Here is a 25,297-nt window from a genome sequence, read left to right on the forward strand (position 1 = left end):
AGAAAATATCAAAAGTTTCTCAGAAACCAGGAGAAACTCTGACTGGGAGCAAAGATACATCGATTGGTGGGGACACCAAAGCGATCTACTGGGGAAGATCAAACATCTCTGATGAAGATCCACCTGCCGAGGAAATACGAACTCCGCTGGGGAGGCCAAAACTCTGATGGGGAAAAAGGATACGCCACAGGGTATCTGAATCAACCAACTCAGCTGGGGATAAAGAAAGAAGCTCTATTGGGGATCAAACGCTCCACCGAGGAACTGAATTAACACAAACGTCTAGGGATTCCCGAAGAGTTACTGCTTGGGGAACCTCTGATGCTTCACACTTAAGGACTTGCTATCCATTGAAATGATGTTGATATTACTGTTACTTGCTTTGGAAAAGTTATTGCTTTTATATTTTGAAGAAAACTTGATTTTGACTTAAAAATTTAATTTCAAAATGTCGTACCTCGGGAAATGAGAGACACGATCTAGCGAAACGTAATCGCACGCTCGCAATGATGGACTGAACAGAGTCGCCACCAAACTTTATTTATTCCTAAAAAGGAAAGGGGAAATATCGATAAAGCCCAAGAAAGAACGACAATGATGTTGGTCGTCGCAACCAAATCAGGGTTCGGGAGTCGATTACGCAAGGGGGAGGTATTAGCACCCCTCACGTCCGTTGTACTCAACGGGAACCATTAGGTCAGTTGTGCACATTAGTTTGAAATGTTAGACTTTTTAAGTTATTAGGTGGGAAAGAAAGAATAGAAGAGAGAAGAAATGTTTTTGGATTTTTTTGACGAAGGACTAAACCTAATTTTTTTATTAGTGGGCCTGACAAGATTTACAAATCCTGCTCCTACGTATCTCAACAGAGAAATCAAGGCTTACGTAGTTCTGGGTAGAAAAATGTTTGTTTGTTGGCCGATTTTAGCGAAAGCTACTTTGTGTCAAATCGACGAAAACATTGTTGGACTACCCAAGACAGGTGGAGAAACATTGGCTTGCATCGTTTTGAAACAAAGTACCTTTCGTTTGAGAAAGGTTTGAAGAGGGAAAATCGCACGGCGGCGAGAAAAGAAATTGATTGGTTTGATGTGTTTTGAATAATGGCGAGAATTTGGACGAGCGAGATATCCATCTCGAATCCTAGTCTCAGGAGTGCGTGTGTCGCGCCTCAAAAAAAAGATAATGCGATCCCTCACGATGGAACACGGAAAAAATGTTGTTCGAAACAGAGTCGCCACCGAACTTTATTTATTCCAATGAAGGAACAGGAAAATATCGAGAAAACCTTTAGAAATAAGAATAATGGTCGTCGCAACCATATTCGGGTTCGGGAGTCGGTTACGCAAGGGGAAGGTATTAGCACCCCTTACGTCCGTTGTACTCAACGGGAACCTTTTAGTCTGATTTTGCTATTTGACTGTTAATTGACTGTTATTCGCTTGCTTCGAGTGATTGGAATTGTTGATAGATATGGATGAAGACCTCAGGAGGGGAAATGAGAGGTTTTTTATTAGTGTGCTCGCGAAGATACATCAATCTCCTGCCAACGTATCCTTATGGTGCAATAAGGAAATCAGAGCATTCGTAGTTCGGGCTACTACGAATATTTGGTGTGTTTTGTTTTGGTGAACGACTATGTAGGTCGGCGTTCTAACGGCTAAATGCTGGCTTGTCTACTCTCGGGGGAGGCTCTAGCACTGGTTTGTTGTGCGCATTAGAAAGGATTGACAGTGTTCTTTTTGGTCACGCGGGGGTGACGAGTTGATTTGATGTGTTTAGGTGTTTTGGTTTGGTTTCGATCGCGCGGGGGCAAGAAGCTAGTTTGATTTGTTGGAGATGTTTTCTAAAGAACGACGAAAGATTGAGCAATATGGTGTACACCAATTATCCAATTCTTTCGAGGAATAATAAGGCGACCCGCCTTCTATTCCTTTTTCGTTCGTATTATTTTGAAAGTTTGTTTGTGGATGTTGAATATGCACGGTAGTGAGGCGTACGCCTCCTACTTGCTTATTCAAAGAATAATAAGGCGTACGCCACTTATTCCTTTATCCAAGTTTATTTAAAATGTATTAGTCGGAAGTCGATGATTTGTGCAATATGGCGTACGCCAATTATTCAAATAATCGAGAGATGGCGAGGCGAACGCCTCCCATCTCTTATCACCCGAGGTTTAAATTGTAAAAGATATGTTTTTAGATGTTGTATTTGATGTGCGAAGATAGTTTGTATTTGAATTGGTAGGTTTGGATTTGGTATGATGATTTGAGCAATATGGCGTACGCCAATTATTCAAATAATCAAGGAATGATGAGGCGTACGCCTCCCATTCTCTATTAAAGTTAAGTTAAAGTTTATTTTTGAAATTGTATTTGATGTTAGAGGTGATTTGAAATTATATGATTATTAGGGTTTTAATTGAATGACGAAAATCCGAGCAATATGGCGTACGCCAATTATTCGAATAATCGAGAGATAATGAAGCGGATGCTCACTATTCTCCTTTTCATTCAAAGATTAATTATTAAAATAAAGCTTTTAGAATTTATAATTAATTAGGGGATTGATTTTAATTTTATGGAGTTTTAGGGTTTTAAATGAATGACGAAAATCCGAGCAATATGGCGTACACCAATTATTCGAATAGTCGAGAGATAGTGAAGCGGAAGCTTACTATTCTCCTTTTCATCCCAATGTTTGTGTTTAAAAGAAAAATTCTTTTGAAATTGAATGGTTTGAAAAGTGGTTTGAATTTGTGTTTATGAATGAAATGAATTTTATTTAGTGTATTATTTCATCTACTCGATTAATCAATAACCAAGTAGGTTTCATTGTAAGGAAGCCCAAGAGTAAGCTATGTGAGGTTGGTGGCGATGCTAGAAGCAATCGACTTACAAGGGTGTTTAAAAATGGGCTCGATATTAAATCGAGAATTGTATGATTTGTGCTTTTTGAAATTGGTTTGGATGGATAATGAATTGAAATTGAATTTGTCAATAAATATTTAATTAACCAAATTAATCACTTAAGATTTGATTGAATCAATTAATTAACTTAATTTAAATTAATTATCAAAATTATTTACTTAAGCTTAAATGATCATGCTAATTAAAATTAATTAATAGTAATCAATTAATTAAACAAAATTTAAGTTAATTGACTAATTTAATTAAAAGAATGAAAATATGTGATAATGTTGATTCACACAAATTTAATCGGTGTGCTCAAACCGGTTTGTGCGAGATAACATTGATTGGTGTTATTCGAGAGATCCAAACGCGGTGAAAAATATACCATTGATTTATTGTATCTTGGTGGAATAACGACATATACGAGTCGAATCCATTAATTTAATTGAATTTTGCACACAAAAATAAAAGCAACTATTATTTTTATATTTACAAGAGTAATACAAACTTGAATATGAAATGGCTCCTAACAATGGTTATACAAGTGAACTAATGTCTGAAATGTTGCATCACTATATCACATGAGTAATCCATCGACATAAGAATTCACACTCGACGCCGAAGCTATACATGAGGGTTCGATTTTATGCAACACAAACTTCATTATTACCAACAAATATCCATTCATTACATTGCCATAAATTAAAGAGTGAGGGATGATTGAATAAACTTAACCAGAAAAACAACATCCACTGTTAAAAACCCAATCTTCCAAAATAGAGTAGAATTGACAATTAATAAATAAATAGTAGTTAATAACAAAAATCAAACCATGTTCATCTTTTCGAACAGTATTCACTCGCAAACAGTTCAATAGCTACAGTAAATAAAACCCTCATCCTATGAGCAACTGGAATGGAAATGAAATTAACCCCAAATATGCAAACCAAACATACAATGCTACACCAATAACCCTGAAGATAAGTGATAATTATCTGATAAAAATACGGTCGAAATCCACAACTATGACATGGCTAACTTGGAATCGAAACGGTACAATGAAAACCTACAGTGCTACACGACCATCAAATTGTTCACGAAACCAGGTTTAAGTAGTAAATGATGCATCAGTCAAGTTAGTTTCCAATCCTTACCCTTGGCGAAACTGGTTTCGATGTCGCGTTGAATGTCCACTAGGATAACGATTATCTCAATAGCTGCTTCGTAAAGATCCACCACCGCTACAAACCGATCTCCAAAACTGCAACATCCTTCTGCATCCCTTGATCGCTTCCTCTACTTTCCCAGCTCCCTCGACGGAATCGCCAACAACAAGAGGAAATTCAGGAACGGCCTCGATCCTGTGACCACGAGCGAGAACAAGTGGAGGGACAGCGGAAGAAGCTATGGCTGAAACGACTGCATAACGCTTCTGGTCATCATCGAGCTTACGGTGTCATCGGCGCCAGATTCTGGTCGGAGGGTTGCGATTGTTAAAGTATTGTCGGTGATGGAAGAAAAGCGGAGGGTGTTCATGAGAGGCAGAAAGGGGTTTGTGCGTGTGGTGAGTTTTGATGGTGGGTTTGGAGGTGTGGATCGTGGCGAAGAAAGTGGTTGGGTGGATGAAGAGGTGGAGGTTGTTTGCCGGTGGGTTTTGTGAAGGTGATTGGAGATGATGGATTTAGGTGACGAGGGTTTGACGATGATGAAGAAAAGGTGTGAGGGTTTGTTGTTGGAGTTTGTAGAGGTTGAAGGTGGGTTGAAGGGTGGCGGCTGAAGGATGATGAAGATGAACGGTGAGGTTTTGATGAGAGACTGAAGAGGGATTTGTGTGGAATCCCTTGTGAGCGAGAGTGAGGTTTTTAGAGAGAATCCGTGAATTTTGTTGTGAGTGAGATTTGGTGAAGTAAGGAGAGTGAGTGGCGTGAGAGGTGGGTGAGGGAAGAGAGGGATTTTAGAGATTCTGAGAGATTTCTTTTTTCTTTTTGTTTTTATGTGAGGAGGGAAATATATGAGGGCAAGAGAGTGTGAGTGAGAATTTAGTGAGGTGAGTTGTTGATTGAGTGAGTGAGAAGAGTGAATGTGACGTGTGGGAGAGAGAGAATAGAAAGGGACGTGTGTAATGTGAGTGGGAGGGAATCCAATGCACATAAATTTTTTATAATTATTATTTACTTAAAAAAGAGTAGAATCATAAAAACAAACTCTAATTAATATTTGACTTAAATAAATTCTAACTACTTTAATTAACTAATTAAACCAACAAAAATGTTGACCAATTAGAAATAGAAAACGAGTATAAATTTGTTCGGAAAATTAAATCCATCATACCAAAATTGTCAGCACAAAACATTTTATTTTAAAAATACACTGTTTCCTCAAATTTTAACGATTCAACCGATTTGTCTGTATTCTCAAATAAATTTATTCCGACTGACATTTTAGGTATTATTCATGATGCAATGTATGTAATGCTATGCATATGATGCAAAAATGACAATAAAATCAATTCTATGAAAGTTTAAATATGCCCGGACAAAATTGGGGTATCACAGTTGCCCCTATTTAATTAACTTGAACCAGAAGGTAAGAATGACGATAGTCTTTATACATTCGTGGTGGAAGGTAATTAAATACGAAAATACTCAATTTTTGTCCTTTGGGATGCAATGGAGAAATGCAGACGGAAAATGCAATGGATTCTAACAGCACCGAGGTAATAGGGGTAGAATGCCAAATCAAAGCCAGCCCTCGAGTCAACATTCGATCTTGCAAAGGTCATGTTTCCATGAGGACAAAAACTGAACATGTTTTCTGGAACCAAAAGGATGACAGTCCAAATTAATGGTCATCACCAAAAGGATGATGGGAATTCAACATGATTTTCAGGATCTTCATCACCAAAAGGATGATGGATAAACCGAGCTTCAAAAGTAGTCATCATCAAAAGGATGATGGTTATTGTGGCTACAACAAAGATCGCCATCACCGAAAGGATGATGGTAAGATCAACAACAAATCTCGCTATCACCAAAAGGATGAAAGTTAGACACAATCCAAAGATTTCCATCACCAAAAGGATGATGTCCGTCACCAAAAGGAGGATGGTTATTCTGATAAAGTTTCCCACTATAGAGAGTATAATATCAAGGCTATCACCAAAAGGATGATAGTTGACTCATCAACTTCAAAGATCACCGTCACCAAAAGGATGAAGGTAAGATCCAACACAAAACTTGTTATCACCAAAAGGATGATAATAAGTCAAATAACTTCAATGATCACCCTCACCAAAAGGATGAAGGTATAGTACAAGATAAAACTTGTTACCACCAAAAGGATGATAATAAGTCAAAACGATCACCATCACCAAAAGGATGAAGGTATAATTAAAAACAAAACTTGTTACCACCAAAAGGATGATAATAAGTCACACAACTCAAAGGATCCCCATCACCAAAAGGATGATAGTAAGATCAAAACAAAACCTTATTATCACCAAAAGGATGATAATAAGTCAACAATCACCATCACCAAAAGGATGAAGGTTTAGTATAAGATAAAACTTGTTATCGCCAAAAGGACGATAATAAGCACACAACGCAATTGATCACCATCACCAAAAGGATGAAGGTAAGATCAAGACAAAAACTTGTTATCACCAAAAGGATGATAATAAGTCAACAATCACCATCACCAAAAGGATGAAGGTATTGTCAAACGACAAAACTTGTTACCACCAAAAGGATGATAATAAGTACACAACGCAATTGATCACCATCACCAAAAGGATGAAGGTAAGATCAACAACAAAACTTGTTACCACCAAAAGGATGATAATAAGTTAATAACCGTAAATACCACTGACACCAAAAGGATGACAGTAAGATCAAACAAACAGAACTTGTTATCACCAAAAGGATGATAATAAAGACAGAACTTCAAAACTTGTTATCACCAAAAGGATGATAATAAGCTGAAACAGACTCAATGATCGCCATCACCAAAAGGATGAGGGTAAGATCAAAACAAAACTCGTTGTCACCAAAAGGATGATAATGAGCCCATAACTCAAATGGTCACCGTCACCAAAAGGATGAAGGTAAAACCAATCAACAAAACTTGTTATCACCAAAAGGATGATAATAAGTCAATAGTCACCATCACCAAAAGGATGAAGGGACTACAAACAACAGAACTCGTCATCACCAAAAGGATGATAATGAATCAACAAACACCATCACCAAAAGGATGAAGGTGGGATCATAACTTTGAAACTTGTTACCACCAAAAGGATGATAATAAGTTATAATAACTTCAAATATTGATGACACCAAAAGGATGACAGTGGGGTTGGATTTTTCAAATGTCGCAATCACCAAAAGGATGATAACTTAAACCAGACTCCATAACCTCTATCACCAAAAGGATGATATTTAGATTGAACTGGATGTCATCACCAAAAGGATGATGATTGAACCAGAATGACAAGGATTGCTTATCACCACAAGGATCACCAACACCAAAAAGATGACGGTAGGCTGTAATAATTGTAGAGGTCACCATTCACCAAAATGATGAAGGTTGAACCAAAACTTCAAGGATCTTCGACACCAAAAGGATGACGGTAAGATCACAAATGTCAAGGATTTACCATTACCAAAAGGATAACGGTTATCGTAAACAGGGTGATGATTAATATTATTCCTCAATGGACTTTCACCAAAAGGATGATAGTGGGAAAAATATTGGAAAAATAAGGCTACTGTCAAAGTTCAGTAAACCTGATTTGCTGGGTAGTGTTGGAACTTTACTGGTTAAGACTTGCTTGAGGTATTGACAACAAAAGGTTGTAGAACAAGTATTCTCTGGGGAGGTGTAGTTTCTGTCAACAAAAGGTTACAGGAAACGACTTGCTGAGGGACGCTCAACGCGAAACAAGGTAAGTGTTTAGAGAAACAATGTTTGACTTAGCTGAGGATAACGTCTTATCAACAAAAGGTTGAAAGATATAACTCAATGGGGAACGCCCAACAATACAAGGTAGGAACTCACTCAGAGAAAATAACAATGACACAACTGAGGGTTGGCCTGGATGCCTACGACTAAACCTTGGATTTTGATTTGTGCTATATGCATGAATGTCATGTATGCATTATGTATATGATGCATGTGATGCATGTGATGCATGTTCGAATGTGAAGAATGATTGGTTTGTTTGGGATTGGCCCCCATTTTCAAAGGCAATATGTTTTCTGGAAACCAATGCTGGTTGTATTTGTTTTTGTGTGAAGGTGCCATCAAGATGGGCTTTGGTTTTTTTTTGTGATTGTCAATGTAGGTTGGAATATTGATTGGTGAAAGGATATGACTTCCCGACACTCGGTAGTTGATGATGTGATGAACACGCAATGGATGCGGATACTCTCGATGCCCCGAGTTTGCTCTTTCTAATATATTATGTATTTGTCTTTGAGAAGATCTCAGCTTCTTCTTCGGAGATATTTGGCCAGCCTGTAACTGAGCATAGCGACGTGGTCAACACATGATGATTATGCTTTTGATGTGCCCTAAGGATTCTTGTCAAGATGTGATGTTGTACTGGTATGAACTTTCGACGTTTTGTTTGTGAGTTCAAGCAGTCACTAGTGTCTGACACAATCTGTTTGATTGTCTTGAAGGTATGAAGGGAATTTTCCCCTTGCCACTTGTCTTGCCCCTGACTGTAGGGTGTTCAAAGGAATTCTCCTTGAAAGGAAACCTTGGGAGTGGTTATCCGATGATGTGGTCTGAGTTCGTTTCTCTCAATGTCTGATCCTGGCAATGGTTTGCCCCTGATTAGCCTTTGAAGGACTTGCCTCAGACGGACTGAGTATTGAAGTGCTTTTTCCTCCCTGATCAACTGATGCTTGGAGGTTTGCCTTATACTGACTACTTCTTAGGTCAATATGATCAGAAGATGTTGTACCCTTGATTCATAGGATTATGAGATGATATTGATTCATGTTGGCACCAACGATCAAGTACCTCTTGAACTGCCCCTTGTCGGAATTTTCTCGATGTCAAGCACTGACTGACAATTAAGAATTGTCATCCAAGAAATGGTGATTTTAATGCAATAGTTATGCAAGTTTTGAAAAACAATCGTTCATTTGGAAGTGTCGTGGTAGTGTGTGGCGAGGGGATCATGAGTCCAGTCGCGGTGCTTGATTTAGCTAGCGTGTGAGTGATATAGAGAGAATAGAAATTAGCAAATCTTTGGGAGTCAGTTTACTCAACCTTGCTATAGTATGCTTTCAGAATAAACCTTACTTCAATTAGGTCTTTTGAAGGTTGTAACGTGGCTTGGTTCATGGTTATTGGAACAAAAGGATATAAGGCTCAAAGTTTATTTTAACCCACCCCTTCTTCATGATGATCTCCAATCCTACGTTCAGTTAATTCACACACATTCGTTTTTTGCAGGTGTAAGGATAAAGATGGTGATTCGAGGTCTCTTGGAATGGCAACCACCTTATTTCGTTTTTTGGATGTCGGTGACCCTTTGATTTTGGTATGGTAGTCACTGAATCTTGTTTTGTTTTGTTGGAGACTTTCATTGTCTCTTTCGATTTTTGTTTTGATCCCTAACTTTTGCATGGCAGCTTTGTTTGAAGCTTTAATCCATCGGGATTGCCCCAGTTTTTGCCTAAGTCTCCTTTCAGGGTGTTGGACTTAGCGGGCTCTTTCTTTGACTTTTTTTTTTGGAAATTATGATTGCCAAGTCATTGGTCATTGCAGATCAACCGACATAAAATTTGGATTTGTATGGTTCCTTCGACACTTCAGGATGTGTGCCAAGAATATCATGTGGTTGATCTTTGTATGAGATATTTCATCTTTGTAATTCGAACGTGTAGTCAAATCAACTGAACACTACCCTGCCCCTGGTTAAGCGTAAGGGTTTTTTAGATCTGAAAGAAACTCATACTTCTAGGCTCGAAGTGGTTGACTAGGGATTAACTCCTTATCTCTCCGGTGTTTGGGGATTTGAAACAATGCCTGTACATCATTAGCAAGGTTTTATCCGAAAGCATACGATCAACAATTATGAATATTTCGTTTTCATCATCCTCCTTCCAACATTTACTAACAATAGTGTGATAAGGGAGGTGAAGTGGAAAAGTATGTGTTTGTGATTTGCAAATGTGATAGATGAGTGAATATGAAAGATTAATTCAAAGCATGCATAATCATCCCATTAATAAGACCAAATACAAATAACAATGTTTAAAGCATACAGTACTTAAACAAACAAGATCAAATTACAAGAATGTAAACAAATGGTAAAACTGGCATAATGATTGCCTTCATTCAAATGAACAAGCCTTCATCTTTGGATTCTTCGGCGGAATTGTTCTATTTTTTCAGGCCGGTGAGAAGCTTTACCTTCGAGCTTCACTTGACTCTGCATGCGCCGACATGGGGTTTGTTGCAACGTTTGGCCTCACTGGCGTGAATGTAAGTGCTTTACTGTCAATCAAATCTTGAATCTTGTGCTTGAAAGCCTTACAGTTCTCTATTGTGTGCCCTGGGGCACCCATGTGATACTCGCAGTGAGCATTGGCGTCGTAGCCTGGAGGATATGGTGGAGTTGCAGGTGTTATCTCCTTTAGAACAACCGATCCATCCTTTAGCAGGTAGGGAAGGATCTTGCTGTATGACACTGGCAAAGGATCGAAATGTCTTTCTGGCCTCCTTGCCCTCTGCTGATTAGGTTGACGTTGTTGTGGAGCACGTTGTTGTTGATTCTGATGCGGCTGCTGGTAAGCCGGCTGTTGATATGGCTGTTGATATTGTTGCTGATATGGTTGCTGATATGGAGGCTGATATGACGTTGGGATGACAGCAGCAACCTGAGGGTAAGGCGTATGAGCATACGGAGGTGCCCTATATCCTCCTCCTCTCATTATGGCGTTGGTCTGACCTTCTGGCTTCTTTGGGAGATTAGGATAAGGTTTCTTTATCCCACCTGAAGCATTGGCAACGCAAGGTAGCTTTCCTTTCTTAATCTGACTTTCAATCCGTTCTCCTACGGAGACAACCTCAACAAAAGTTGGGAAGCTGGATCCTACCATTTTCTCCATGTATTGGGTATGCAGAGTTCCCATAAACATGTTGATTAATTCTTTGTCAAGGAGAGGAGGTTGGACACGAGCTGCAAGCTCTCTCCACCGATGGGCGTATTCCTTGAATGACTCATTGTTACGCTGAGTCATGTCTTGTAGCTGGGTGCGGTTGGGTGCTAGATCAGTGTTGTACTGATAATGTCTGAGGAATCTTCAGCAAGGTCTCTCCATGTCTGGACCTGACCTCTCTCTAGTTGCATGTACCACTCCAAGGATGCCCCACTGAGACTATCTTGGAAGTAATGAATCAGGAGTTGATCATTACTGATGTGGGCAGCCATTTTGCGACAGTAGGCTCCGAGGTGTGTTCTCGGGCAGCTGATCCCTTTGTACTTGTCAAAGTCTGGGACTTTGAATTTTTGCGGAATCACCAAACTTGGCACCAGGCACATATCAACAGCGTCCAAACTGGGCAGCAATTTTCCTGGCTTCGGCACTAGTCTCAGCATCCTTCTCCTTCTGGGCTGAGAGTAACATGGTTTCCAGCAAGCGATCCATCTTTGCCTGCATGGAGTCAATGTCTGTTCTCATCGAAACCTGGTTTGCTTCCAACTGTTCAAGTGTCATCTTGTAATTGCGGCGTGTCTCGTACCGGTGTCGAGTAGTCAGCGTTACTGGACAAAGGGTAGAATATGGTGTAAGTTTTTTTCCTGAGGAATGATATGCAATGCATGTTGATGATATGAGAATGCATGAAGTTCTGCCATGTTTTTCACAAAGGAATACAGACTCAAAATTATCCACATGTCGAGTACATCAGTGTAACTGGAAGAAGCAAAGGTTTCTCAGATTACAAGAAATTCCCCAAAGGCAGGTTCTAAAGTTATGTTTTCAAGGAAGAAACTTAGACTCACGGATCAAGTTCAAAACTTCCTTGCAATGGTGGGCTAGCCACATCGTGATGGGAGTTCTGAAATGATCTAATCTAAATGGGATTCTCGTATTGTTCGAACAGGGTGTAGACCCTTCGGTTCAATACTACATAATCGCCAATCATGAAAACAAAACTTGGGTTTAAGGCGAGGTCCCCAGAGTCACGGATCGTATTTAAAATTTCCCCACAATAATGGGCTAGCCATATTGTGATGGAAACTCCAAACAGATCTACTCTAGGTGGAGTCTTCGTATTGTCCCAATGAGGTGTACACCCCCCGGTTCAATATTACACAACTCCGGGTTCTAAGTTTTTTCTCGAAGCTCGGGTATGGAGCTTATCTCACAACATACATCAAGCCCCATATCAAAGTATCAACATATTACATACAAGCAACATAATAAGATACAAAGAAGCAACATGGAAGAAAGGAAAATCTTCTAACAGTCATAGAAAAATTAGACTAAGTTAGGCTCGACTCTCTCTTGCTTGGAGCAGATTCCCCAGCAGAGTCGCCAGTCTGTCGCACCTCAAAAAAAGATAATGCGATCCCTCACGATGGAACGCGGAAAAAATGTTGTTCGAAACAGAGTCGCCACCGAACTTTATTTATTCCAATGAAGGAACAGGAAAATATCGAGAAAACCTTTAGAAATAAGAATAATGGTCGTCGCAACCATATTCGGGTTCGGGAGTCGGTTATGCAAGGGGAAGGTGTTAGCACCCCTTACGTCCGTTGTACTCAATGGGAACCTTTTAGTCTGATTTTGCTATTTGACTGTTAATTGACTGTTATTCACTTGCTTCGAGTGATTGGAATTATTGATAGATATGGATGAAGACCTCAGGAGGGGAAATGAGAGGTTTTTTATTAGTGTGCTCGCGAAGATACATCAATCTCTTGCCTACGTATCCTTATGGTGCAATAAGGAAATCAGAGCATTCGTAGTTCGGGCTACTACGAATATTTGGTGTGTTTTGTTTTGGTGAACGACTATGTAGGTCGGCGTTCTAACGGCTAAACGCTGGCTTGTCTACTCTCGGGGGAGGCTCTAGCACTGGTTTGTTGTGCGCATTAGAAAGGATTGACAGTGTTCTTTTTGGTCACGCGGGGGTGACGAGTTGATTTGATGTGTTTGGGTGTTTTGGTTTGGTTTCGATCGCGCGGGGGCAAGAAGCTAGTTTGATTTGTTGGAGATGTTTTCTGAAGAACGACGAAAGATTGAGCAATATGGTGTACACCAATTATCAAATTCTTTCGAGGAATAATAAGGCGACCGCCTTCTATTCCTTTTTCGTTCGAATTATTTTGAAAGTTTGTTTGTGGATGTTGAATATGCACGGTAGTGAGGCGTACGCCTCCTACTTGCTTATTCAAAGAATAATAAGGCGTACGCCACTTATTCCTTTATCCAAGTTTATTTAAAATGTATTAGTCGGAAGTCGATGATTTGTGCAATATGGTGTACGCCAATTATTCAAATAATCGAGAGATGGCGAGGCGAACGCCTCCCATCTCTTATCACCCGAGGTTTAAATTATAAAAGATATATTTTTAGATGTTGTATTTGATGTGCGAAGATAGTTTGTATTTGAATTGGTAGGTTTGGATTTGGTATGATGGTTTGAGCAATATGGCGTACGCCAATTATTCAAATAATCAAGGAATGATGAGGCGTACGCCTCCCATTCTCTATTAAAGTTAAGTTAAAGTTTATTTTTGAAACTGTATTTGATGTTAAAGGTGATTTGAGATTATATGATTATTAGGGTTTTAATTGAATGACGAAAATCCGAGCAATATGGCGTACGCCAATTATTCGAATAATCGAGAGATAATGAAGCGGAAGCTCACTATTCTCCTTTTCATTCAAAGATTAATTATTAAAATAAAGCTTTTAGAATTTATAATTAATTAGGGGATTGATTTTAATTTTATGGAGTTTTAGGGTTTTAAATGAATGACGAAAATCCGAGCAATATGGCGTACGCCAATTATTCGAATAGTCGAGAGATAGTGAAGCGGAAGCTTACTATTCTCCTTTTCATCCCAATGTTTGTGTTTAAAAGAAAAATTCTTTTGAAATTGAATGGTTTGAAAAGTGGTTTGAAATTGTGTTTATGAATGAAATGAATTTTATTTAGTGTATTATTTCATCTACTCGATTAATCAATAACCAAGTAGGTTTCATTGTAAGGAAGCCCAAGAGTAAGCTATGTGAGGTTGGTGGCGATGCTAGAAGCAATCGACTTACAAGGGTGTTTAAAAATGGGCTCGATATTAAATCGAGAATTGTATGATTTGTGCTTTTTGAAATTGGTTTGGATGGATAATGAATTGAAATTGAATTTGTCAATAAATATTTAATTAACCAAATTAATCACTTAAGATTTGATTGAATTAATTAATTAACTTAATTTAAATTAATTATCAAAATTATTTACTTAAGCTTAATTAATCATGCTAATTAAAATTAATTAATAGTAATCCATTAATTAAACAAAATTTAAGTTAATTGACTAATTTAATTAAAAGAATGAAAATATGTGATAATGTTGATTTACACAAATTTAATCGGTGTGCTCAAACCGGTTTGTGCGAGATAACAATGATTGGTGTTATTCGAGAAATCCAAACGCGGTGAAAAATATACCATTGATTTATTGTATCTTGGTGGAATAACGACATATACGAGTCAAATCCATTAATTTAATTGAATTTTGCACACAAAAATAAAAGCAACTATTATTTTTATATTTACAAGAGTAATACAAACTTGAATATGAAATGGCTCCTAGCAATGGTTATACAAGTGAACTAATGTCTGAAATGTTGCATCACTATATCACATGAGTAATCCATCGGCATAAGAATTCACACTCGACGCCGAAGCTATACATGAGGGTTCGATTTTATGCAGCACAAACTTCATTATTACCAACAAATATCCATTCAATACATTGCCATAAATTAAAGAGTGAGGGATGATTGAATAAACTTAACCAGAAAAACAACATCCACTGTTAAAAACCCAATCTTCCAAAATAGAGTAGAATTGACAATTAATAAATAAATAGTAGTTAATAACAAAAATCAAACCATGTTCATCTTTTCGAACAGTATTCACTCGCAAACAGTTCAATAGCTACCGTAAATAAAACCCTCATCCTATGAGCAACTGGAATGGAAATGAAATTAACCCCAAATATGCAAACCAAACATACAATGCTACACCAATAACCCTGAAGATGAGTGATAATTATCTGATAAAAATACGGTCGAGATCCACAGCTATGACATGGCTAACTTGGAATCGAAACGGTACAATGAAAACCTACAGTGCTACACGACCATCAAATTGTTCACGAAACCAGGTTTAAGTAGTAAATGATGCATCAGTCAAGTTAGTTTCCAATCCTTACCATTGGCGAAACTGGTTTCGATGTCGCGTTGAATGTGCACTAGGATAACGATTATCTCAATAGCTGCTTCGTAAAGATCCACCACCGCTACAAACCGATCTCCAAAACTGCAATATCCTTCTGCATCCCTTGATCGCTTCCTCTACTTTCCCAGCTCCCTCGACGGAATCGCCAACAACAAGAGGAAATTCAGGAACGGCCTCGATCCTGTGACCACGAGCGAGAACAAGTGGAGGGACAGCGGAAGCAGCTATGGCCGAAACAACTGCATAACGCTTCTGGTCATCATCGAGCTTACGGTGTAATCGGCGCCAGATTCTGGTCGGAGGGTTGCGATTGTTAAAGTATTGTCGGTGATGGAAGAAAAGCGGAGGGTGTTCGTGAGAGGCCGAAAGGGGTTTGTGCGTGTGGTGAGTTTTGATGGTGGGTTTGAGGGTGTGGATCGTGGCGAAGAAAGTGGTTGGGTGGATGAAGAGGTGGAGGTTGTTTGCCGGTGGGTTTTGTGAAGGTGATTGGAGATGATGGATTTAGGTGACGAGGGTTTGACGGTGATGAAGAAAAGGTGTGAGGGTTTGTTGTTGGAGTTTGTAGAGGTTGAATGTGGGTTGAAGGGTGGCGGCTGAAGGATGATGAAGATGAACGGTGAGGTTTTGATGAGAGACTGAAGAGGGATTTGTATGGAATCCCTTGTGAGCGAGAGTGAGGTTTTTAGAGAGAATCCGTGAATTTTGTTGTGAGTGAGATTTGGTGAAGTAAGGAGAGTGAGTGGCGTGAGAGGTGGGTGGGGAAAGAGAGGGATTTTAGAGATTCTGAGAGATTTCTTTTTTCTTTTTGTTTTTATGTGAGAAGGGAAATATATGAGGGCAAGAGAGTGTGAGTGAGAATTTAGTGAGGTGAGCTGTTGATTGAGTGAGTGAGAAGAGCGAATGTGACGTGTGGGAGAGAGAGAATAGAAAGGGACGTGTGTAATGTGAGTGGGAGGGAATCCAATGCACATAAATTTTTTATAATAATTATTTACTTAAAAAAGAGTAGAATCATAAAAACAAATTCTAATTAATATTTGACTTAAATAAATTCTAACTACTTTAATTAACTAATTAAACCAACAAAAATGTTGACCAATTAGAAATAGAAAACGAGTATAAATTTGTTCGGAAAATTAAATCCATCATACCAAAATTGTCAGCACAAAACATTTTATTTTAAAAATACACTGTTTCCTCAAATTTTAACGATTCAACCGATTTGTCTGTATTCTCAAATAAATTTATTCTGACTGACATTTTAGGTATTATTCATGATGCAATGTATGTAATGCTATGCATATGATGCAAAAATGACAATGAAATCAATTCTATGAAAGTTTAAATAATGCCCGGACAAAATTGGGGTATGACAGCGTGGTATCCACCACGTTCCCTTTCTATCTTATTTGCAAAAATGTTTAATAAGAATTAAGTGTTTTGAGGTTTGATTGAGAAAGGGTTTGAAGAAACCACATTGACAATTTTGGACGATGGCGAGAGCTAAGGTAGGCGAGGCATCCACCTCGAATCTTAATCCCAGGAGTGCGTGGTATCCACCACGTTCTATTTCCATCTTTATTGAAAAGTGTTTAGATAGGAATTAAATATTTTGAGTTTTGTTGTGAAAATGACTTGACACTAGATCAAGCATTGATGGACGTTTAAGAATTTTTTTTGAATGAATGTTTGAGAGAAACATAATAGATAGACTTGGATGATGGAGAGAGCTAAGATAGGCGAGACATCCACCTCGAATCTTATTCTCAGGAGTGCACGGTATCCACCATGTTCCACTTCCATCTTTATTGAAAAAGGTCTTAAATATGAATTAATATTTTTGAGTTTTTATTATGAAAAATGGCTTGACGTTGGATCAAGCATTTGATGAAGGTTTGAAAGAAATGGAATAGAATGGGAGGAATAAGTGGATTGATTTGTTTATTGAGAAAATACTCGACATTGGATCGAGTCTTATTTTTGATCTTTTGGAAATGGTTGATTTTATTCTTGTGTTAGTAGCTAACTAAACAGTCAAGCAATAAAGAAATAAAACAGTAAAATTATTACATGCCAGGGGAGTGAGGGTACCTTTTATCGAATGGGGATTCAAAGTAATGAAATAATTAAATCGGGCCCAAACAACAAGAAATGCGATGTATGAGTGTAAGTGCAAGAGAGCTATCTCATTGTAAGAAAACCCAAGAGTAAGCCGTGTGAAGAAAATAAATAACACAACAAGTTATATTTACAAGATAACCAAAAATTAAATTAAAAGGAGTAAAATCGGGATTTGCACGGATGAAAATTGAGGGACACACAACCTAAATAATGTGCTCAAAGCCGGTTTGCACCTATTGACAACAATCGAAATGTCATATGTGATTAATCAAAACGCGACAAAATACTATCAATGTATCGATAAAAATAATCATAGATAAAAAACATGAGAATTGTTGAATCCATAGATTAAAAATCGATATTTAAATAATAAAATAAATTAATGACAATTGTAAAAATTAACAAAAGTCAGGAAATGAAAATAAAAATAAAAGATTAGGAATATGAATTATACAAGGATCGAACTCATGACCCTATTATAACCCAAAGGCTCTCATTAAGACGTAGTGTTAAATAAAGAAAATAGAATGGAACTCAAAAAAAAAATACAGCACCAGGGTATCGAACCCACAACCAAAGGCCTACTAAACTAACACTCTGACCAACTCCGCCGGATAGACATCCTTGTCATATGATTTCAAACGCTAATACATAACATAAAAAAGGACGTACGAAACCTTTTAAATAAAACACAAAGTTGAAAACAGTAGCGACGGATAACCAAAGATCATTTTCCTTTCCATTTGAACAAGGAAGCTAAAACGGAGAAATGGAAATAGGAACCCGAAAAGGAAACTAACCGATTGCGGCGAGATTGACCGACGAATGTATGTAAGGTTTCGTCTGAACCGGTCTTTGATCTTCTTGTCCGTTCTTCACCATCAAGAAAAACTATGATTTTCTTTTCCCCTTGTCGTCGACCTCTTTTTTTGTTGGTGAACAATAACGGCTCTTATGTAAAAATTAGGGTTTTTCGGCTCCCCCCTTATGAACCCTTATGAACAGTGGCCTCTCTTTTTATATGTGACTCACCATCCTTTCTCTCTGTTGTGTTTTTTTCAGAGTAGTGGAGTGTACAGAGGACGTTTGGAAATTTTTGTCCATATTCAGCTTGTGGTCCCCTTCTTCTTCTCAACCAAATCCATTTACTGTTGGTAATAATTAAATTACGTTTGTGAATTTTCATCAAGGACTCCAATAAATTAGAATACGTGTTTTCTCTTTTTGGAATTAAACTGGTTTTTGGGCGCTTGTGTTGCAGCAGCTTCGACGCGGATTGAGGTTGGTCTTCTCGAGCCTCACTGTAAGGCCAACGGCTGAGACATCCACAGTTGAAACCAAAATATTTGTGTTATCCTGGGTTAGAGTTAAAGCTGTGATATCCTGCCCTTCTCCCAGTCTTAATACATGAGATACCTCCAGAGTGTGCATATCCAGGAAGCAAACTGATGGTGATGGAAGATCTATTCTGTTGTTTTCGTTAGTTTCTTCTGATTCTGAATCAAAATCAATACCTGACTTATTCAACTGTGAATTTAAACTGTTATTGTATGTTCTACCATTTTCTAGAGAATTAACTCCGATCAAAGCACTTGTCCCATCAACATAAATTTGCGTGCAGCTGATACTGCAAAAGAAGGAGAATTGTGCTCTTGCAATTGGAGTACCGTTGAGAGTAAAGGTACTGAGAGTATGCTGTGATTCATTCCAAGTCATTACAACCCCTTCAGATGAAAGACAGACAATATGTGCCTCCACACCATCCAATCTTCTAATTAAACGTCCTCTTCTAATGGAGTGTAAGAGGACATCTGATGAATGAGAGCAAGAAACAACTATTCCGAGATTTGAGTTAACACAACAACTAATTATTTCACTGCGGTGCCCCCGAAGTACCTGTATAGGGCCCTCAATTCGATGTTTCCGATTCTTTTCAATCAAGTGTGATGAACTATTGCTGGTTGGAGATTGTGTGTCTGTCCTAGTGGAATGTTTTGATACGACATTTGAGTGAGACACGAGAATCCTATGTATTCTCCAGAGTAATACTGTTGTATCTTGGGATCCTCTGACTAGGTAGTTACTATCAGGTGAAAGACCAAGGCAAGTTACAGGAGCACAATGTCCATAAGCTGTTTCTAAGGTCTTAGCTCCATCTGATGATATCAGCCTAATGTTATTATCAGCATGCCCGCCAGTAATAATTTCTCTGTCACATGTAATAGAAACGATAACTTGGCTTCTAGGTCCAGAGGCAGAGAATGCTACAGCTTGTGGGAATCACCACTCTTCACCCGATGTAGCAGGTGCTTTGAACATACGCATAAGTGTACCAGCAGCAGAGCCTGCTGTAACCTTTCTATGTTGAAAAAGAAAAGGAGTTCCGTGGCCATCAGGTGTATTGGGTTGCCACCTCTGTTGTGCAACACGCACTGCTGGTGCATTCATATCAACAACCAACAACCGTATCTGAAGATGCATGAATGGAAGCCGTGGGAAGATTGCAACGTTCAGGTGGTGGAACAACACAGGGCTTGACTTCATTTAGGTTGCGGAATGTTGTCTGCAAATGCAGAACTTCTGCCAACGGCATTTTCTTCAAATGGGGAACGGTCAAAAGCTGGGACGGTGTTTGTCCAAAATATGCAATTTGATCTTGCGTGGCACGCTGCTGAACTGGGTCAGAGATTTTATCAATGTCCACCGTCCCTTCAGAGGTAATATAAAAGAAAACATTATTTGCTGCAACGGCTTCTTTTCCCCGTTGTTTATACCCAAATATAAGATCAATCCACTCATGTAAATGAGAAGATACATATTCACTCTCCAAAGCCTTCCGATGCTTATGAATAAAATCAATTGGATTTTCAGCCCAAGAAGGAAGTTTTACAGTATCTGGAATGGCAGAAATGAGCAAGCTTTCCTAAGGCTGTCATTGTTTTCCTAATTCGGTGTTGCCTGATATGTGTGGGCAGTGAGAGCTCAATGCACCGACCTACAATTCAACCTTCCAAAGCCAGCAGGATTCCACACCCAGCTAATTGAATTTGTCCTACATAATTCAACCTTGGTATTTCAGTCCAGACCAAGCTTCACCTCACTTCATTTCAGACAATGTCAATCTCATTCAATTTCATCAACTTTAGATCACATGAGTTTGCATATTGGCATCCGATTTAAGCATTGAAACCGTGTTTACGTTCAGCGGCAGGTGAAGTGCTATAAGAGGAAAAAGAGAGAAACAAAGAGCCAAGAACTAATGGGAAACCAAAGTCTGGTAAGCATAATTCGAAGCCTGTAGGTCAGGACCCTCGGAGTGGAAGTGTTGCAGGTTTTGCCTTTTCTTCGCTCTTCGCGGCTGGCACGATAATTGCACAAACAATTTCTCTGTAGTCTTTGTCCGGTACTCCCAAAACACAACATTCTGAGACATTTGGATGCTCTACTATTACTGATTCAATTTCTAATGTAGAGAGATTATAGCCACCGTTCTTGATGATATCAACATTCTTACGTCCTAAAATGATGAAATATCCATCTTTATCTGTAGTGACAACATCTCCAGTCTTAAAGAATCCATCGTCTGTAAACGATTCCTTCGTTACCTCAGGAAGTTTATAATATTTTGTAAACAATGAAGGGCTTTTAACGCAAAGCTCGCCAACCCCAGATTCCTCACTCTCATGCTCCTCATCTGCAAGAATCTTGACCTACACAACAGGTAATGGTTTGCCAACGGTGCCTGCTTCACGCTCACCTTTCAAAGGATTTGACAGTGCCATGACAAATTCAGTCATGCCATATCGCTCCAATAAGCGATGTCCGGTGATGGATTCCCATTCTTGCATAACAGGTTGAGGAAGTGCAGAGGACCCACACATCATTAGACGCAAGTTCCTTGCACTAGATGCAGAAGTGGCTCGCAACTCTGGATCCATGGCATGATAACCTTGTATTAATCGAGTGTACATAGTTGGAACTCCGGTGAATACAATTATAGCATCATCAGCCTCATATCCTTCAGTTGGATATGACTCACGCCATCTCTTCCAAATTCCACTGACACTAAATTTCGGAAGAAACTCAACCGTGGAACCGACGTAGAGAGGGGCGAATAAACCATTGAAAAGCCCATGGACATGATGTAATGGTAGACAATGCAAAAACCGGCCAGCTGATGTGTACTCCCATGCTTTTGTCAAGGCTTGGATCTGAGCAAGGATGCTTCTGTGTGTATGAACAACTCCCTTAGGTTTACCTGTTGTCCCGCTAGTGTACAAAATCAGTGCTGGATCTTCACTTGATCTTTCAATGTTTTCCAGGAAAATTCTATCTGCATCACTTTCTCCATTTTTTGAATGTCCGTTGTTGCTCTTCTCAGAGGACTTATTAGGAACGGGCGGAATATGAAAAAACCGAGAAGATGTTTTGTTGGCAATGTTTTTCATTAACTCACTATGATCTTTAGTACTCAGTATTGCAGACACATCCGAATTATTCATCACATGCAGGAGCTCTACTTCTGGATAGCTGAGTGCAAGTGGTACAACAACACCTCCGCTAAACCAAGTTGCAAGTATTCCGGCAACAAATTCGGCAGACGGCTTATCTAAAATTCCTATTCGAGCTCCTCCAATATTTCCCTTCACATCATTTTCACACAAGAGATTAGATAACTTTTGTGCCGATGAGATGAGCTAATTGTAACTATAACTCTTCTGATCAGCTCTGATAGCAACACTACCATGAGCTGCAACTTCTTGTTTAGCAATTGCTTTGAAGATGTCCATTAATGTAGTAGATTGAGATGAGGAGGAGTGTGATGAAGAAAGAAATTGAGAGTAAGAGTAATTGATAGAGAAAAGTGAAAAGTGGCGGTGAGGGAATTTATGGTGATGATGATGATGATGATGACGATGAAAGGGAAGAAGCGGAAAGTGTTTGCTGAAAGTCTTAAATGAGTTGTTCATTTAGATGGTGAATTGAATATGGCGGTGGATCACAATTGGGTAGAGATTCAGGTTGAGGCAGCTGATCTTCAGGAATCATATGGAAATCAGCAAAGTGATGGTTATGAGAGTGAGTTTCTTCAAGATGGGAAAGGTGATGGTTGGAATCAATTGTGGAAATGGCCAACTGATTTTCAGTCATGACCACATCATTGATGGTCTGTTCCTCAGACATGACCACCTCATTGCTTTGCTGTGTTTCAAATATAACCATTGCATTGCTATGCTGAGTTTTTGGCAAAGCCACCTCATTGCTGTGCTGCGTTTCAGATACTACAACCCTACCATCATTTGGAATCTCCTCGGAATTAACCTCAGCATAGAACTTCTGGTCAAGAGTAGCCTCAGAACTAACAGGCTGATTCTCAGAGGGTGTTTCAGACTCGATTGATGGATTGCTGGGTGGTGTCTCATGATTAACTTGCTGATTGTTGTCCCACCATTTGCATCACCATCAGAAGCCTGTAATTCAGAAGTAGGAACTCCAACACCGGGTTCTACTCTAGAATCAGAGAGATCACTGTTTGGCAGAGAATCAGCCCCGACTGGAGCATTTTTCAGATCAGGGGTCGCATCCACTCTGTCTTCGTCAACAGTAATCATCTTATTTCAATATGTATCCAGCGGAGAAAGATGGAGATTGGGCCTGGACTTGAGGCCCAACACCGTCGTCTCTTCTTGCTTGTGACTTCCGACGCTTTATTCTTTCAACTTATCGTTGATGCAAACCGTGCTCTTTGTAAATTATGTATTTTTTTTATAATCTTATGATTTGCAATGAATGAAAATTGTTGTTTCTTGTAGCAAGACAAAGACCTCTCTTTGCATCTTAGAAACTTCATGTATTCATGTGATGAGATGCTTTTTGATCATAAGTTATTCATATGCCATGTACATGGATGATTATGATTGAATGAATGAACAAAGTAATCGAACTATGAATGAGTATGTGGAAAATCTTGAATATGAATGAAAAATTTTCCAATGTAATGAAGAAATATGAATGCAAATTTTGAATATGAAATGTAGAATCTCGAATGTGAAAAGGAGAATATAAATGTGAATGAAGAAATATGTATGGAATTTCTTTGAATTATGAATGAATGAGAAAATGAATGTGCATGATGACCCAAAATAAAATATTTTGCACTTGACACATGATTTACTTGAAAGGGGGGTGAAAACTGGTAGTAAGACAAATGACAGATGAATAATCACCCCGATGAAATTGGAACGAAAGATGAAACATGAGGTTCACTTGATTCTAACAAAGGAAAGAGTTTTCAAATCTCGCATCGGTAAGGAGATTAATCATCTTATACCAAAAATCAAGAAACAAAGCCCAAAAGACAAACATGGACTGGTCGTGGTAGCGAGTCCAACAACAAACGTTTTTTTTGGATAGTATCATGACCAGATGGAATGGTCATGAAGAAATAATGCAAACGAGTGATTGATGGGGGAAAATTTTCAGGGCCAAAATCGGGGTATGACACAAAATGATCATAATAAAATTTAAAACTATTGGCTGAAGTAAATAAGAGTATAAACAATTGGACAAAAGCTCAACTTTATTTAATAGGATGGTAGTCTATAAATGACAAGACTCCGTAGATTTTACAAAAGTTGAAAATGGCAATTTACATGGAAAAGGTTACATTGAGTACAAATGATCCTTAATCCTCTACCAAATCTTGATATCCACTGTGCTCTTGACCGCTGCGGGGATGATGAACTGATGTCAACCCTTGTGCTCAAACAAGTCTTCAAAATTACTGAAGCTCAGCAAAATGCAGTTACTTGCCATAATCCCTAATTTTTGCATAAGTTGCCCCGGGGTGGGGTGCTCAACTTATTGGGAAATTTTTCTGTTTTTATGTCTCTAATTTTTGCCTGGACCGCCCTTTCGGGTTTTCAATCCACCGAGACACTCATTTTTGCCTAAGCCTCCCTTTCGGATTTTCAACTTAGCGAGTTGTTCTCTTTTTTTAGGCGAAGTATTTCTTGACTGCATCTGCATTCACAGGACGAGTGAACTCTTCACCATCCATAATTGTAAGAATCAGGGCACCGCCTGAAAAAGCTCTCTTAACAACATATGGGCCTTCATAATTGGGAGTCCATTTTCCTCTGGAATCTGGTTTGAACAATAAAATCTTCTTGAGCACAAGGTCACCTTCTCTGAACACACGAGGTTTGACCTTCTTATTAAAAGCTTTCTTCATCCTCTGCTGATACAACTGACCATGACACATGGCAGTCAAACTTTTTTCTTCAATTAAATTCAACTAGTCAAACCTGGTCTGACACCATTCAACTTCAGTCAACTTGGCTTCCATGAGCACACATAGTGAAGGAATCTCAACCTCTACGGCGAGCACTGCTTCCATACCATATACGAGAGAGAAAGGGGTTGCCCCTGTTGAAGTGCGGACGGGTGTACGATACCCATGTAAAGAAAATGAGAGCATCTCATGCCAATCCTTATATGTGACAACCATCTTTTGGATAATCTTCTTGATGTTTTTATTTGCAGCTTCAATAACCCCATTCATCTTAGGTCTGTAGGGAGAAGAATTATGATGTGCAATCTTGAAGTCTTTGCAAAGAGCTTCCACCATATTGTTACTCAAGTTCGATCCATTATCAGTAATGATCTTACTTGGCACACTATAACATCATATGATATGATTCTTGATAAACCTCACAACAACTTGTTTGGTCACATTTGCATACGATGTCGCTTCAACCCATTTTGTGAAGT

At 38.8% G+C, this 25,297-nt stretch overlaps 1 pseudogene; it reads right to left on the minus strand.

Annotated features, from left to right (window-relative positions):
- Window positions 1-20,868: 20,868 nt before the first annotated feature.
- On the minus strand, window positions 20,869-22,517 carry LOC127118318 (probable CoA ligase CCL8; annotated as a pseudogene).
- Between the last annotated feature and the right edge of the window lie 2,780 nt (window positions 22,518-25,297).

This window comes from Lathyrus oleraceus, chromosome 2 (assembly GCF_024323335.1).
Source record: "Lathyrus oleraceus cultivar Zhongwan6 chromosome 2, CAAS_Psat_ZW6_1.0, whole genome shotgun sequence".
NCBI lineage: Eukaryota > Viridiplantae > Streptophyta > Magnoliopsida > Fabales > Fabaceae > Lathyrus > Lathyrus oleraceus.